This window comes from Odocoileus virginianus, chromosome 9 (assembly GCF_023699985.2).
Source record: "Odocoileus virginianus isolate 20LAN1187 ecotype Illinois chromosome 9, Ovbor_1.2, whole genome shotgun sequence".
NCBI classification, from domain to species: Eukaryota; Metazoa; Chordata; class Mammalia; order Artiodactyla; family Cervidae; genus Odocoileus; species Odocoileus virginianus.
Genome location: NC_069682.1, coordinates 76326143 through 76341321, shown reverse-complemented (window position 1 = coordinate 76341321; position 15179 = coordinate 76326143).

Genomic DNA, 15179 nt, shown 5'->3' with positions numbered 1-15179 from the left:
AATTACTAAAACTTGTGTTATGTGGCATTTGTGATTTTATCCTTCTGTAGGCCAGAAATCCAACACAGCTCTTGCCAGCCTTATTCCAAAGCGATAATTTCCTTCATGAATTAGTGTTTTTTTGTCTACTTATTTCCGCCTAATCCACAGTAAAGTGAATTTTTAACTATTAAAGTGATAAAAAGTTAAGCTGAGAAATCTCCATTATCAGCTTATGTGGAAATACGACAGCTGACACACAGCTTTATAGAATTAGATGTCAGTGGTGAAACTCAGCTCAATCACGCAGCCCTTTTAACGGCGTCACCTACAACTTTCCTCGAGCTAGTTGCTGTTTGTTAAGAGCAAGTTGAGGGGGACTTGCCGATAGGAGGATTCTTTGGGAAACATGCGATTTCGGATGAAATCTCTGAATGAGGCCCCATGAATGCCTCCCTTGGTGTCTGATGCTGCTGCTGACAAGCGCTCAGTCATGTCTGGCTTTGCGACCCCATGGACTGTAGCCCACCAGGCTCTTCTGTCTGTGGGATTTTTCTAGGCAAGAATACTGAAACGGGTTGCCATTTCCTACTCCAGGGGATCTTCCCCACCCAGGAATTGAACCCATGTCTCTTACATCTCCTGCATTGGCAGACAGGTTTGTTTTTATTTTTAAACCACTAGTGCCACCTGGGATGCCCCAGGTGCCTGATACCTTTAGGCAGTTTGTCAGATTCTGAACAGGGCAAGAAGCAGAGCTGAGTCACGTAGGACCACGGAGGAATTCTAGCTTCATTGTGAAGCTCCAGTCTTCAGCTTGGGCACCATGCATGGTTACTCTGGTAAAAGACAAGAGCCCAGGCCACTACTGGTGTTAGCATTTATTTTTGCTAATCAGCCCTTTTGTTTAATTATACTGCTCTGATGTATAACTGGAGTATACTTTATATTTCAGATTTTTTTTTTTTTAACCAAGAGCAAAAGCAAGAATTTTGACCCTCCCAGCAAGAAGGAAGTTTTGGGCTAATCACGACTGGAAAGCAAAGGTGGAGAACCAGAGCATGAAACGACACGTAAAGAACATTTGGGCTCAGACGTTTACGCTCCGTCTTCTGTACCGTTGTCCCAGAAACTGTACTGCCCGTGTCGCTGATAGTGCTAAGACTGCATCGGGCTTGGGGAAAGCAGACGGAGTGCTGGGAGACCCGGCCCTCCGCAGGGAGCACACGCCGCGCACACGAGACTCACACAACGATGTCGGCACCGCCCTAGTGGCGCAGGCTTGCTCATCTTGCTATTTAGTCTTGCATCTTCCGTGACACGACGGAGCAGCTGGGTGCCTCTCTCTTAGTCAGGCGAAAGTCATTACATGTTTCTGGCCCTGCCGTGTCAGACTCACCGCTGGAATCCTCACTTCTCAAAGTTCACACTTCACAGTGAAAGATCTCCTATAGCCAGATTGTCGGCGGCTCAGGGTAATATTGGCAATCCATTTATTGTAACTCTGCTTAATATAATGTTTGGGGAAATACTGTGAAATGATGGAAGCAAAACTAAATGTTGGTTCATGTTATCTTGTCCCTATAAAACTGTTTTTTTTTCTTATTTTGAAATAGAAACATTATTGAAAAATTAGAGAAAATCTCTATGCTAAGAACAACTTTAATGAAGTCAAAACTCCTGTTCAAGGATCTGTTAATGATTTACCATGCATCCTTGTGTTAAAGGATCATGAAATTATTTAATTATGACATTGCATCTATGTAATCTATGATATTAAGGTGTGGATCAACAGTTTTTAAATTGTGTGTCCTAATGACAATTTGCTTACATCATTTAAAAAATGTATATATATTATTTAGGATCTGAAGTTTATTTAGGGCAATGTTCTAAAGTTTAGTTATAGCTTAAAAATATTCAGTGATGTCCCCTGCCTTAATTTTCCCAGCTGTAGAATGAGTCAGTAGTAAAGTGTGCAGGCATTATAGATTATGTAACTCGTGTTAAGTGATTTGAACTCCTTGGGAAATTGTGATTTCATATATGGAAAATACATATAGATTTAAGCAATACTTATAAAACTTCCTTAAAAATTATGTTTACATACAGTTTATTTGCATGTTTTTACTACTACTTTTCCTAAAAGCATACTATATATTTCTGTATATTTGATAAATATTTCCCTTTTTAGGTTGTATCTTTAGACTATTTCAGAAGTGTACATTTATATCTTCATATATGAATGAATATGTACATATCATTAAAATGGGTTTAAGCTTCCTGGTGTGAAAGTTTTTAGAATTATAAATCCACATGTGTTGTCAGATTTCATCTGTATATCTTCTTTGAATTCTCTGAAAGTAAGAATAAAATCTTTAAAATATGGGAGAGATGTTTTCTCCTTCATTGCATGTCTTACAACCAAAGTTAAACATTCAAACTTTGTCTCACTAGAAAATTTTGTACAATATAACATTACAATAACATAGCAGTTTTACCAAAAGATGCTCATTTGAATGGCAAAATAATTTTCGTATTTCTTGCTGCTTAAATGTTTTTTCAAGTCCGTTTCCTTCTGTCTGCTGCCTCCTCCATGGGGCCACTGCGGAAACCGCCAGCCTGTCTGCGCGCTCCGCCCTTGCAGGCTGCTCGTGTCTGTTGGCCGTATGCTGGTCTTTCCAAGACCCAGGCCCGCCTGCATGCCGCCCTACTTCGCGGGCATTCCACGCTCCTCCGTGAAGACCTGAGTCCATAAGCTGGACTCCAGTGTCTTGTGAAGCAGCCCACTGACCCGCAGGCCCCCGAGCCGCATGGGCCCTCCCCGCCACGGCCCCGACTCGGGACGCGGGCTTCGGCCAGGTCCTTCTGTTCTTCTCACGCTCTCTGCTGCCGGGGTTTGCACCTGCTGTCCTTCCGCCGTCTTCCCCTCTGGCACACTCATCATCCAAGCCCAGCCCCAGCTTCCTGAGGAAGTCTTCCTGGATGATTGGTAACCCCAGGGGTACACTCACTGCTGTTTAGTCGCTCAGTCGTGTCTGAGTCTTGTGACCCTGTGGACTCTAGGCCGCCAGGCTCCTCAGTCCATGGGATTCTCCAGGCAAGAAGACTGGAGCGGGTTGCCATTTCTTTCTCCAGGGGATAGTCCTGACCCAGAGATCGCACCTGCGTCTCCTGCTTGACAGGCGGATTCTTTACCTCTGAGCCCCCTGGGAAGCCAATGCATTCACTCTTAAAATGTGCTAATATTACCTCTACTTTACAGATGTGGAGGAAACTGAGGCTCAGAGTTTAAAGAACTTTTGTCTTTTTACTGATTATATTAATGACACTCCTGAACTTCTTGGGGACCAGTATGTGTAGGCACATTTCCCCAGAGGCATCCTGCTGACATCCTCAACCAAGCCACACTGCCTCCTCTCCGAGGCCCGGCAGACGGGGGTGTGGCACCGCGCTCGGCCCGGGTGAACACAGCTCAGACCTGTGATGACTGTCGTTGCTCACCCGTGCCGCTCAGCACCTGTGGCTGATGCATGTGTCTCCTCCCGACACCATTCTGTCTCCCCCAAGTCTGCCTCAGTTTTTAGCTTGAACAAAAATCTAATGGACGCTTAAGGGAAAGACTGAAGGCAAAAGGAGAAGAGGGCGGCAGAAGATGAGATGGTTGGGTAGCATCAGTGACTCAGTGGACATGAACTTGCGCAAACTCTGGAAGACGGCGAGAGACAGGGAAGCCTGGCGTGCTGCAGACCCTCGCAAAGAGCTGGGCACGACTTAGTGACTGAACGGGATCCCCTGGTGGCTCAGACAGTAAAAAAAAAAAAAAAAAGACACTTTACTTTCAGGTAAACTGTCTGCCTGAAATGTGGGAGACCTGGGTTCAATCCCTGGGTCAGGAAGATCGCCTGGAGAAGCAAATGGCAACCCACTCCAGGATTCTTGCCTGGGAAATCCCATGGACAGAGGAGCCTGGCAGGCCGCAGTCCCTGCGGTCACAAAGAGTCGGACACGACTGAGCGACTTCACTTTAGTGACTGAACGACAACAAGTGGGAAATCAGCTCATGATACATTGGGAGTGCAATCTACTTGGCTTTTGCGGTAGCCAGGTAGTAGAGAGGGGCTGGGGGAGGGAAGAAGAAGGAGGTGAAAAAGGGGACCGAGGGGACTCCCTTGGTGGCCCAGTGGCTAAGACTCCACGCTCCCAGTGCAGGGGGCCCCAGGTTTGATCCCTCTTCAGGGAACTAGGTTCCACATGCTGCAAGGAAAGATTTCAAATGCCACAACTAAAAAAATATCCCACATGCTAAAGCTAACACCCGGCACAGTTCAGCTCAGTCGCTCAGTCATGTCTGATTCTTTGTGACCCCATGGGCGGCCGCACACCAGGCCTCCCTGTCCATCACCAACTCCCGGAATTTACTCCAACTCACGTCCATGGAGTCGGTGATGCCATCCAGACATCTCATCCTCTGTTGTCCCCTTCTCCTCCCACCTTCAATCCCTCTCAGCATCAGGGTCTTTTCAAATGAGTCAGCTCTTTGCATCAGGTGGCCAAAGTATTGGAGTGTCATCTTCAGCATCAGTCCTTCCAATGAACATTCAAGACTGATTTCCTTTAGGATGGACTGGTTGGATCTCCTTGCAGCCCAAGGGACTCTCAAGAGTCTTCTCCAACACCACAGTTCAAAAGCATCAATTCTTCCGTGCTCTGCTTTCTTTATGGTCCAAATCTCACATCCATACATGACCACTGGAAAAACCATAGCCGTGGCTAAACGGACCTTTGTTGACAAAGTAATATCTCTGCTTTTTAATATGCTCTCTAGGTTGGTCATAACTTTTCTTCCAAGGAGCAATCATCTTTTAATTTAATGAAGCATCAATTAAATTGAAATAAAATTAAAAAGACCTGGTGTCATTTAATTGAAATGAAAGTAAAAACACCTGGCACAGCCAAATAACTCAAGTAAATATTTTTAAAAGGGGAGAGGAAGGAGAGAATTGAGAGATCAAGGGATTTCCTTGACATTTGCAGCCAAGATTCTGCACATAAGATTGGCACTGCTTCTCTGAATAGTAGAAAATCATTTATTTTATTTATTATTATTTAGGTCAACTATTACTTATAAGCAGGGCTTCTCAGGTGGCTCAGTGGTAAAGAACCTGGCTGGTAATGCAGGAGATGAGAGTTCAGGCCCTGGGCTGGGACGATCCCCTGGAGAAGGAAATGGCAACCCTCTGCGGTATTCACTGAAAGCCCATGGACAGAGGAACCTAATGGGCTACAGTCCCTGGGGTCACAAAAGAGTCAGACATGACCGAGCGACTAAACAATAACAACTAGTTGTAAGCAGGTGGTGGAGTGGAGCTGCATTATGCGCACCTTTAACCCCGAGACTCAACCACCCTGGCTCAGAGCAGAGGGCTGATGAGGACAGAAGGGAAAACCAGTGATTGTAGCAGCCTCACTAGTGAGCGGACCTGAGCAGTGAGATCCAGCCCTTGTCCCACTCGCCCTGCACATCTCAAAGCGTGAGCACCCTGCTGCTCTCTGCATGGTTTCAGCAGTGGAGGGTGTACATTTTTCACAGGCCTGTGAGCCTAGTCTCTAAGCCGTGTCTGACTCTCTGCGACTGCATGGACTGTAGCCCGCCAGGCTCCTCTGTCCGTGGGACTCTCCAGGCAAGAATACTGGAGTGGGTTGCCATTTCCTCCTCCAGGGGATCTTCTCAGCCCAGGGATCAAACTCGAGACTCCTGCGGCTCCTGCACTGCGGGCAGATTCTTGGCCACTGAGCCCTGGAAAGCCCTTTTCCATAGGACATAGCCCCGAGACACAAGCTGACCACTTCATGTTGCTTTCAACCTCTTCCAGCCCTGGAGGGAATGCTAACTGGGTGGATTGATGAGAGATGACTTTACGATGTACCTTGGAGAAGGAAATGGCAACCCACTCCAGTATTCCAGCCTGGAGAATCCCACGGACAGAGGAGACTGGCAGGCTACAGTCCATGGGGTTCCAAAGAGTCAGACACGACTGAGCGACTTCACTTTCCCTTGTGGATGGTTTAAGGGATGTGAAAGTCATCATAACTCTAAGCAGTGCTTGCATTTCTTGGCTGACCTGAGAACTCTGTTTGCCAACGTGACTCTCCTCTAAAGAAACAGTTCCCCGCCTTGTAAACCCCACCTTGCTATCGGGAAAGACACAAATTTGCAGGGATTAACTTCAGCTGCGCTTTTATCCTCTCGGCATCATCTCCTAGCTCTGTGACTTGACTTTACTCAGCTTCTCTGGGCCTCGGCTATTAAATAGAGACTGAAATACCTCGTGTGCACATGTTCTTCTGGGAATAAGAAAATTCGGCATATCCTAGCTCAGTACTTGGCACGGAGCAGGGGCAGTGTCAGAACTCCTGTTTCTGGGTCAAAAGGCAAAAACGAAAAACAGCTCCCTTTGTAAGGATTGTTGTTGTTTAGTCATTGAGTCACGTCTGACTCTCTGCAGCCCCACGGACTGTGACCCGCCACGCTCCTCTGTCCACGGGATCTCCCAGGCAAGAATCCTGGAGTGGGTTGCCATTTCCTCCTCCAGGGGATCTTCCCGACCCAGGGATCAAACCTACACCCCTGCACTGGCAGAATTCTTTACCCACTGAGCCCTCAGAGAAACCCTTACACCTCATTTTGAAAGTCCTTTTTTGAACTCCTAGGAACTGACTACACATTCCCTTTGGCCTTCACAGAATCTCACTGGATTTCAGTAACAAGCTAAAATTCACAAATATTTAATTAGGGCGATTAACGTTTATTGTGTTCGAGGCCCTTTCCTGTACCTTGTCTCAACTACTCCTCAGATAGCCTTGCCAGGGAGCTAGGAATCTTCCCACATTTTAATAAGCTTTTCACGCAGGGAAACACTGTAAGCAGGAAACTGAGACCCAAATCCCAATCTCTGATTCCACAGGCCTTACTCACTTCCCTACACTTTGTGGCATTCAGAGAACGTGGAAATGGGTGGGTCAAATTAATCTATCAGCATGTATTTGGCAAAGCCTATTGAACAACTTTGGTTGAAAGCCAAGGCTCCATTTGTGATTCAGCCTAATTTGTTGAACTTTCTCTAATCGCCTGAATCGGACATTGACCCAAATGACATCATCACTTATGCTGTCCGTGATTGTTCTGTCCTGCAGAGCCTCCCTTTATCAGCAAAAAAATATTTGCAGAACGCTTAATCATCTGGATGCCTCGCACCTGGGCTTTCCAAGTAGCATCAACTCCCAAGTACCGATGCTGTGAAATTAATTAAAAGATTTGCACACTAGCTGCTTTTTCCTCCCAAATACATTTGCTTTAGTGCAAAAGGGCATCAGGTACTTTTTGCACACTTTGAGCACAAAGGTGAGATGAGGAGGAGGAAAGAAGTCTGGAAGTCAAAGTTAATATTAAGAACCAGCTGCACATACTTGAATGAGAAATGTTCTGCATTTTTTATGTGCACTTGTTTTCCTTCTAATGAGGCGATCTCTCCCTTTGGTTTGGACACTTCTTTAGTCGTAATTTGCTCTGGTCTCTTTACAGCAGGTGACAGCTACCCTGGGCCAGTCCGTGTCCCCTGCTGTGTGCAGGCACTGACTGGTAGGTGACAGTTGCCGGCAACACAGCAATAAGAAGAGTTGGAAAGCCAAGTCCAGACACATAATTGTTAAGCATTAGTTGTGCTTATATTACCTAATTATGTTATATTATCAAAGCTATGGTTTTCCAATAGTCATGTATGGATGTGAGAGTTGGACCATAAAGAAAGCTGAGCGCCAAAGAATTTACTGTTTTTGAACTGTGGTGTTGGAGAAGATTCTTGAGAGCCCCTTGGACTGCAAGGAGATCCAACCAGTCCATCCTAAAGGAGATCAGTCCTGGGTGTTCATTGGAAGGACTGATGTTGAAGCTGAAACTCCAATACTTTGGCCACCTGATGCGAAGAGCTGACTCATTAGAAAAGACCCTGATGCTGGGAAAGATTGAAGGCGGGGGGAGAAGGGGACGACAGAGGATGAGATGGTTGGATGGCATCACTGACTCCATAGACATGAGTTTGAGCAAACTCCAGGAATCGGTGATGGACAGGGAGGCCTGGCGTGCTGCGGTCCATGGGGTCGCGGAGTCGGACACACCCGAGCGGCTGAGCTGGACTGAGCCTGTATTTATTAAGCACCAACTATGTGCCTGGTGCCGTATTCCCTAGTAGCTCAGTGGTAAATAACCCGCCTGTAATGCAGGAGACTTGCGTTCGATCCCTGGGTCGTGAAGATCCCCTGGAGGAAGAAATGGCAAGCCACATCAGTGTTCTTGCCTGGGAATTCCATGAACAGAGGGGCATGGTGGGCTACAGTCCGTGGGGTCTCAAAGAGTCAGACACGACTTAGCAGCAACAATGCTGATTTTTTTCTCACTGTATTTATTAAGGGTGCTTATTTACCCTGTTTTCTTTTTTGTTTGTATTTCTATTATGGATCTTGGCTTGTGGATACCACGAGTTAAAAAAAAATTATTTGTCTGTGCCAGGTCTTATTTGCCGCCTGTGGGGTCTAGTTCCCTGACGAGGGATTGAACCAGGGCCCAGGCGTTGGGAGTGTGGCGTCTTAGTCACTGGACCACCAGGGAAGTCCCTACCACCAGGTTTTATATGGCAGCATATATGTGTACATGATTGTGTTCTGTGGCTGGTCTCTTAATTTTAAGCGCGTTTTAACAGCCCTGGATTTATCCTCTCCTCACCATCACTACTTTTAACACCGTGTTTAACATCTAATTGTTCTGTGTGTCCCTTAACTGCTCCTTGTGGACAGAAATGATTTTGTCTGCTCTTGTTTTAACCTTCCTGCAAGCCTTGTATGTGGTGGGTCTTCTCCCGTTCCTGTATGTTTTCCTCTTTACCCGGGAGCTTTTTCGTTTCATCTTTTCTTGTCTCTAGTTGTGACCTTCTCGCCTTCTCTTAGACAATTTCCTTTTTTCTTTCAATCTTTACTTATTTATCAGCGGTGCCGGGTCTTGGCTGAGGCGCACAAGACCTGGGCTTCAGCCTGGGCCGCCTGTGTCGGGAGCACGGTGCCTGAGCCACTAGACCACCAGGGACGGCTCCGTTCACATTTCTCCTAAAGAGTGTGCTGGTGCTGACCTCTTTCAGCTTCTGCTTGTCTGTAAAATTTTTGATTTCTCCATCAAATCTGATCAAGAGCCTTGGTGAGGGGAGTATTCTTGGGGGGTAAGTTATTCCCTTTCATCTCTTTAAATAGCCCTTTTCATTCCCTTTAAATATATCATGCCACTCCTTTCTGGCCTGCAGTTTTTGCTGACAAATCAACTGTAGCCCCATGGAGTCTCTCGTCTGGTACTTGCTGCTTTTCCCTTGTTGTTTCAGTATTCACTCTTTTCTTTAACTGTCGTCTCCACGACAATGAGCCTCAGTGTCTCCAGCCTTGGAGAGGTGGCTTTTCGCAGCAGGCATCCCACTATACAGCAGTGCACACCCCTCTCGTCGCCCCAGCTCTATGCCCCAGCGGTTCCCCAGTGAAGGCTGTGTGGAGGGCTGACTGTGCGGGTGGTCTGCAAGGCGTGGTTGACCCCCAATCTGCAGGTTGCTGCTTGGCGGGCCCGGATCACAGAGCAGCTGCCTGCGGAATCCCAGGGACCCCTGGGCTTACACTGTCTCCCTGGCAGGCAGAGTGTCCAGGAGACTCTGGAGCTGCTGCCCACCCACTGGCTGGTGAAGGCAGGACTTGGGGTAAGTTCCAGACTGCTGGCAGGCAGAGCCGGGTCCTGGAGTCTGGCTGTGTGGCTCAGGGACCCTGGAGCTGGTGTCAGCTCGCTGGCGGAGGGGCTAGTTCCTGACATGGTGGAGCATCGGGTCTGGGATATCCCGAAGCTTCTGTTTACCTGCAAGGGGTCAGAGCCAGGGTTCAGCTGGAACCCCAGCTGGGGGTAGTGGGGTTGTTTTTTTTTTTTCTTTTTTGAGCTTATGGTGCACTAACGAACTTCAGCTATTTGATTTTTTTTATGTTTATTTCTTTATTAGACCTCTGTGGCAGTGCAGTGGACAAGAATCTGCCTGACGATGCAGGGGACACGGGCTTGACCCCTGGTCTGGGAACATCCCTCATGCTGCGGGGCAACTAGGCCCGTTCACCACGACTACTGAGCCTGCGCCCTCGAGCCTGGGAGCCGCGTGCCCGCAGCCCACGCGCCAGAGCCTGCGCTCCGCCCAGGAGAAGCGGCTGCAGGAAGAGGCCTGCCCGCTGCGACTCGAGCAGCCCCCTCGCTGAAACTAGAGAAGCCCGTGCAAAAAAAACAAAAGTCAGTGCAGCCAAAAACAGAGATGTGTTGACGAGTATACTGATTTCTCTGGCTGTCTGGAGCCTTGGTCGCTTCACGCGGGGCCTTCAGCAGTGTGCACAGACGCTCTGCTCGTGGCCCGCGGGCTCCGGAGCTCGGGGCGGCAGCAGTTGCGGCTCGCGGTGCTCTTCGGCGTGTGGGATCTTAGTTCCTCAACAAGCAAGACAGATTCTGCGGGTTTTTTTAATTAATTAGTTAGGCCTGAGATCATAGTGTTTCTTGCGTCTGGCACCTGCCCCCTGGTGGCCGAGGCCGGCCCGGCACAAACAGCCAGCTCTCTGGAGGGCAGGGCCAGACTAGCCGAGGGGGTTCTGGAACCGATGCCTGCGCTGGGAGGGGGCGGCGCAGCTGGCGCGAGGCCTGCGGGGAGCAGGGCTGTGGGCTCGGGGTCTCTAGGCGGCCCCCCTGCTGGGAGGGGGTCCCTGGCCTGTTAGCCACGTGGCCTGAGGCGTCCACGCTGTGCCCACGGGCGGTCCGGTGGACCCAGCCTTCCCCCGAGCAGGAGGGAGGACCCTGGGCCGGCGGCCAGCAAGCAGCACTGTCCGCTAGGTCCCGAAGGTGCCCCCCGCCAGTGTCTGTCTGCGGCTCCGGTCCACTGGCTGCTTCTGCCCACAGCCAGGGGCACGTGAGGGGCTGTGGGCCCTTTTATTGTTGCAAAACGTTTGAATCATATGCACCCATTTTTGTTTTTTTTTTAAAGATATGTATTTGGTCAGTTTTGGCTGCGTTAGTTCTTAGCTGCGTGAAGCTTGTGGGGTCTTCCGTTGCAGGGGGAGGGCTCCGAGGTCCTGGCGGCTCGGGGGTCCCCTGCGTGGGCAGGCGGAGTCTTCACCGCAGGGCCCCCAGGGAAGCCTCTGTTTCCCCCAGTCCTGGGGCGCTCCCAAAGTGAGGCCCTGCCTGCCTTCAAAGCTTAACGCTCCGAGGGCTCCTCTTCCCAGGGCAGGACCCTGGGCTGGAGGGCCCTGTGGGCTCCGAGCTCTGGCTCCCACGGGAGAAACCCCGCGGTGGAACCGCTCCCACTCCCGCTCCGGGGGTCATGCACCGACTGTAGTGCGGGTCTGCCCTCCTCGTCTGGCCGTGCTCCTTCTTTATGTCTTAGCTGTGGAAGATCTAATGTGCTGGCTCTGGCCTTTTTCTCCGATGACTGTTCTGCAGATGGGTGTGATTCTGGTGTGTCCGTGAGCCGAGCTGAGCTCAGGCTCTTTGCACGCCGCCCTCCCGGCCCCAGCCACTCAAGGGCGCAAACACAGCCTTCACATATGATGTGCAGGATGAATTTTGAAGGTCTGCACACAAGTAATCTTTATTACTGTTAATGTGTGCTTACAGTTCTCCTCCATAATGCTACTACTTAAAATTTTCTAGGAGTACTATTAAATTTGCTTTTTAAGTAAGTTGATTTACATTTTATTTTTTAAAAAATCTTTTGGGTGCGACAGGAGGCAGGTGGGATCTTAGTTCCCCGAGCAGGGGGTTACATTTTAAAGGGGGGGGGGGTGATAGGGAGTGATGTCAGGCAGCCAGCATGAAGATGTCCCAAGGGTATATGGAAATGAGGAACTGCTAGAATTTAATAACCCTGGAGGAAGGGGCAAGTAGATGCTCCATTTCACAGATGAGGAAACAGTCTTGGAGATTTGTAAATGCTTATGGTTCTTGGAACTCATATGCAATGGGGCTGGGATTTGACCCGGAGAGGTTTGGCCGTGGAGCCCAGACACGGAGGTGGCCTCTGTGTTTCCCACCTCCTGAGTCACATCTTTAAACAACCCCCCAGAAGTACCAGCCAGACCTGTGACTGGCTTCTGACAGACTGTGTCCAGGGTGCTGGGGTGTCACCCCGATTATGTCATAAAGGACTGTCACATCAGTCCTACCAGCAAACTCTCTTCTGTTGGTTTTATGAGTGAGTGTCTGTGTTGGGGAGTCCACAGGGCAGGAAAATGAGGGTCACCTCCTATTAAAAAGGAAAGTCCAAAAAGAAGTCTCTATGCGTGCAGAGTCGCTTCAGTCGTGCCTGACTCTTTGTGACCCCAGGAACTACAGCCCACCAGGCTCCTCTGTCCGTGGGATTCTCCAGGCAAGAATGCTGAAGGGGGTTGCCGTGCCCTCCTCCAGGGGATCTTCCCGACCCAGGGATCGAATCCACTTCTCTTTTGTCTTCTGCGTTGGCAGGTGGGTTCTTTACCACTAGCACCACCTGGGAAGCCCCCCTCAAGAAAAGAGCTTAGTAAGTCCCAAATTAACCATCAGAACAGTGTCATGCACTGATTTGCCCAACAAATACCTATTGCATCCTATTAAATTGTATGCCTGTTAAGGATAAAGCAATTCTGTTCTCACATTGCAAGAGTTGCTCCTTATTCCCTTCTGGAAGTTCTCTGCTCTTCATAGCATCATCCACTACAGAGACAAGCTCATCCCACCTTGCAAGCTTGGATTGATTAGTTCTTTAACACCTGAATGGTAGGAAATTATCTGTCATCATTGTTCTCCGAAATGTTCTGAGATTTTTCATTTCAGCTACCTTTCGGCTGTCGGAAAACCCCACATATGAGTTATCTTCTTATTGAAAATGAATGAATGAAAATAAGGCAGGAAACACGAATGTGAGTAAGAATGGAGGCACAGATGTTTTTGATTCATCAGCAAAGTGGATTCTGGTTTGCATTAAAAAACAGAAGCAGATGATTAACTAAAACGAGCAACTAAAATCATAAGGCCACAAAGACTAGCTCAGAACTGCCTTCTAAAGACACGGTGTTGATTAAATCAGAACCATAGACCCAGCAGAATATGCTGCCGTTGTGGTCTTCATGAAATTCCTGAGACAAACTTCAGCTTTTTTTTTTTTCCTTAGAGTTTCTGGATAAAGATGCTGAGTCTGACTTTGGACAAACATCCGTTCAATCTGCCAATTTTTTCCATGGTTCACTAGCAAGTGATCTGGAAAAAAATTCACATTAAGGCTTTAAAAGTCTACAAGTACCGGAAGAGCTTAAAATAGTTAACTCATCAACTAGCATGGAATGAACTTAGGATAAGTTTGTCCAACATGTTCCTTGTTAGGACCAGAAAAGTTAAAAAAATCAGAAAACTTCATTGGAGGAAAGGACATTTCATACGTGGAGGTCAATATCAAACTTCCTTGGTAATGAATGACTCTGGTAGTTACTCATGTTCTGGCCGACCTGATGAAATCACATTTTATCCCTACACGTCTAAATGACTTTGTTCTAGAGATCCTGGAAGCTTGAAAATTATGCTTTTCTTCTAAAATAAACTGGGTAACTTGCTTTCTTTTCCTGTTTCCTAAAAGGCTTTAGATTATCAATACTTTAAAAGTTATAAAACCTATAAAACTACACAGGCATGGGCAGGACTGGCTACATAACTTGCAGGATCCAGTGTCAACTAAAAATGAGGAACTTCTTGTTTAAAAAGATTTAACAATTTCAAGATAGTGGCACAAGGCATTAGACCAAGTGCCCATCTAAGCTTGGGGTCCCATGTGCCTGCCCGGGGGAGGTCCCACACTTGTGGAGCCAGCCCTGACATGGGCAAGGAGGTGTTTGACCACTGCACCAATTGCTCTGTTGATTATTGGTTTATTCAGATTTTCTTTCTCTTCTTGGGTCAGTTTAGGTCATTTACGTTTCCCCCCACCCAAAGCTCGACTGAGGCTGGAGGAACCCTCCCAGGATGGCTCCCTCGTGGGGCAGCCAGTTGCTGCCCGTTTGGAGGGAGCCTTAGTCTTCACTAGGTGGACATCGCTACAGAGTTTCTCACGTGGACCTAGAGCCCAGCTGACCCCTCCCAGCTAGAGCAAGGCAGAAGTCACACTTTTAGGACAAAAGCTTGGAAGTCACACAAGTCATTTCTGCAAAAGCCTGTTGGTTGTGGAGGTCTGCCCTGCTCAGCGAGGAGACCACGTGAGAGATGGACGCCACTGGTGGGCACCTCGGAGGCTGGTATCACTGTCCTCTGCGTAGAGAAGCTAATGACAATAACAGAGAGTCACGGACTGGAGGGCTCACTGCGCACCAGCAGCATAGTCCGCGCTCCGTGTATGTTACTTACTTTATTTGGCTCTGCCACACAGCTTACGGGACCCTTACTTCCCTGACCAGGGAGAGAAGCCAGGCCCTCGGAAGTGAGAGCAGAGCGCTGACCACTGCACCTCCAGGGAATTGTCACACGTCTTAAACGCACGGCAACAGCAAGAAGCTGTTACTGTTACCAGCCAAGGGCACACATCAGCAAACAGGTTTGGATAAATTAAGTGACTTGTCTTCTCTTTTGTATAAAATACAGTGTTTGTTTTTACACAATTATCTAGACCCCCCCCCCCCAGGTGAATTGGACTTCCCTGATAGCTCAGATAGTAAAGCATCCACCTGCAATGTGGGAGTTCGATCCCTGGGTTGGGAAGATCCCCTGGAGAAGGAAATGGCAACCCACTCCAGTGTTCTTGTCTGGAGAATCCCATGGACAGAGGAGCCTGGTGGGCTACAGTCCAAAGGGTCACAAAGAGTCGGACACGACTGAGCAACTGACACGCACCCTGGTGAATCAGCATCTCAGCAGCAGCGTTAGTGACATTAAGGCTAAATAATTGCTGCAGGGGTGCTGTCCTGCACACTGCAGGATATTGAGTAGCATCCTGGGTTCTCTACCTGCTAGATGCCAATAGCAACCTCTCTCAATGGTGACTGCCAAAGATGTCACCAGACACGGCCCGATGTCCCCTGGGAGGTGAAATCACCCCAGTTGAGAACTATTGCTCATGCTAGAATTTTTCTCTGTT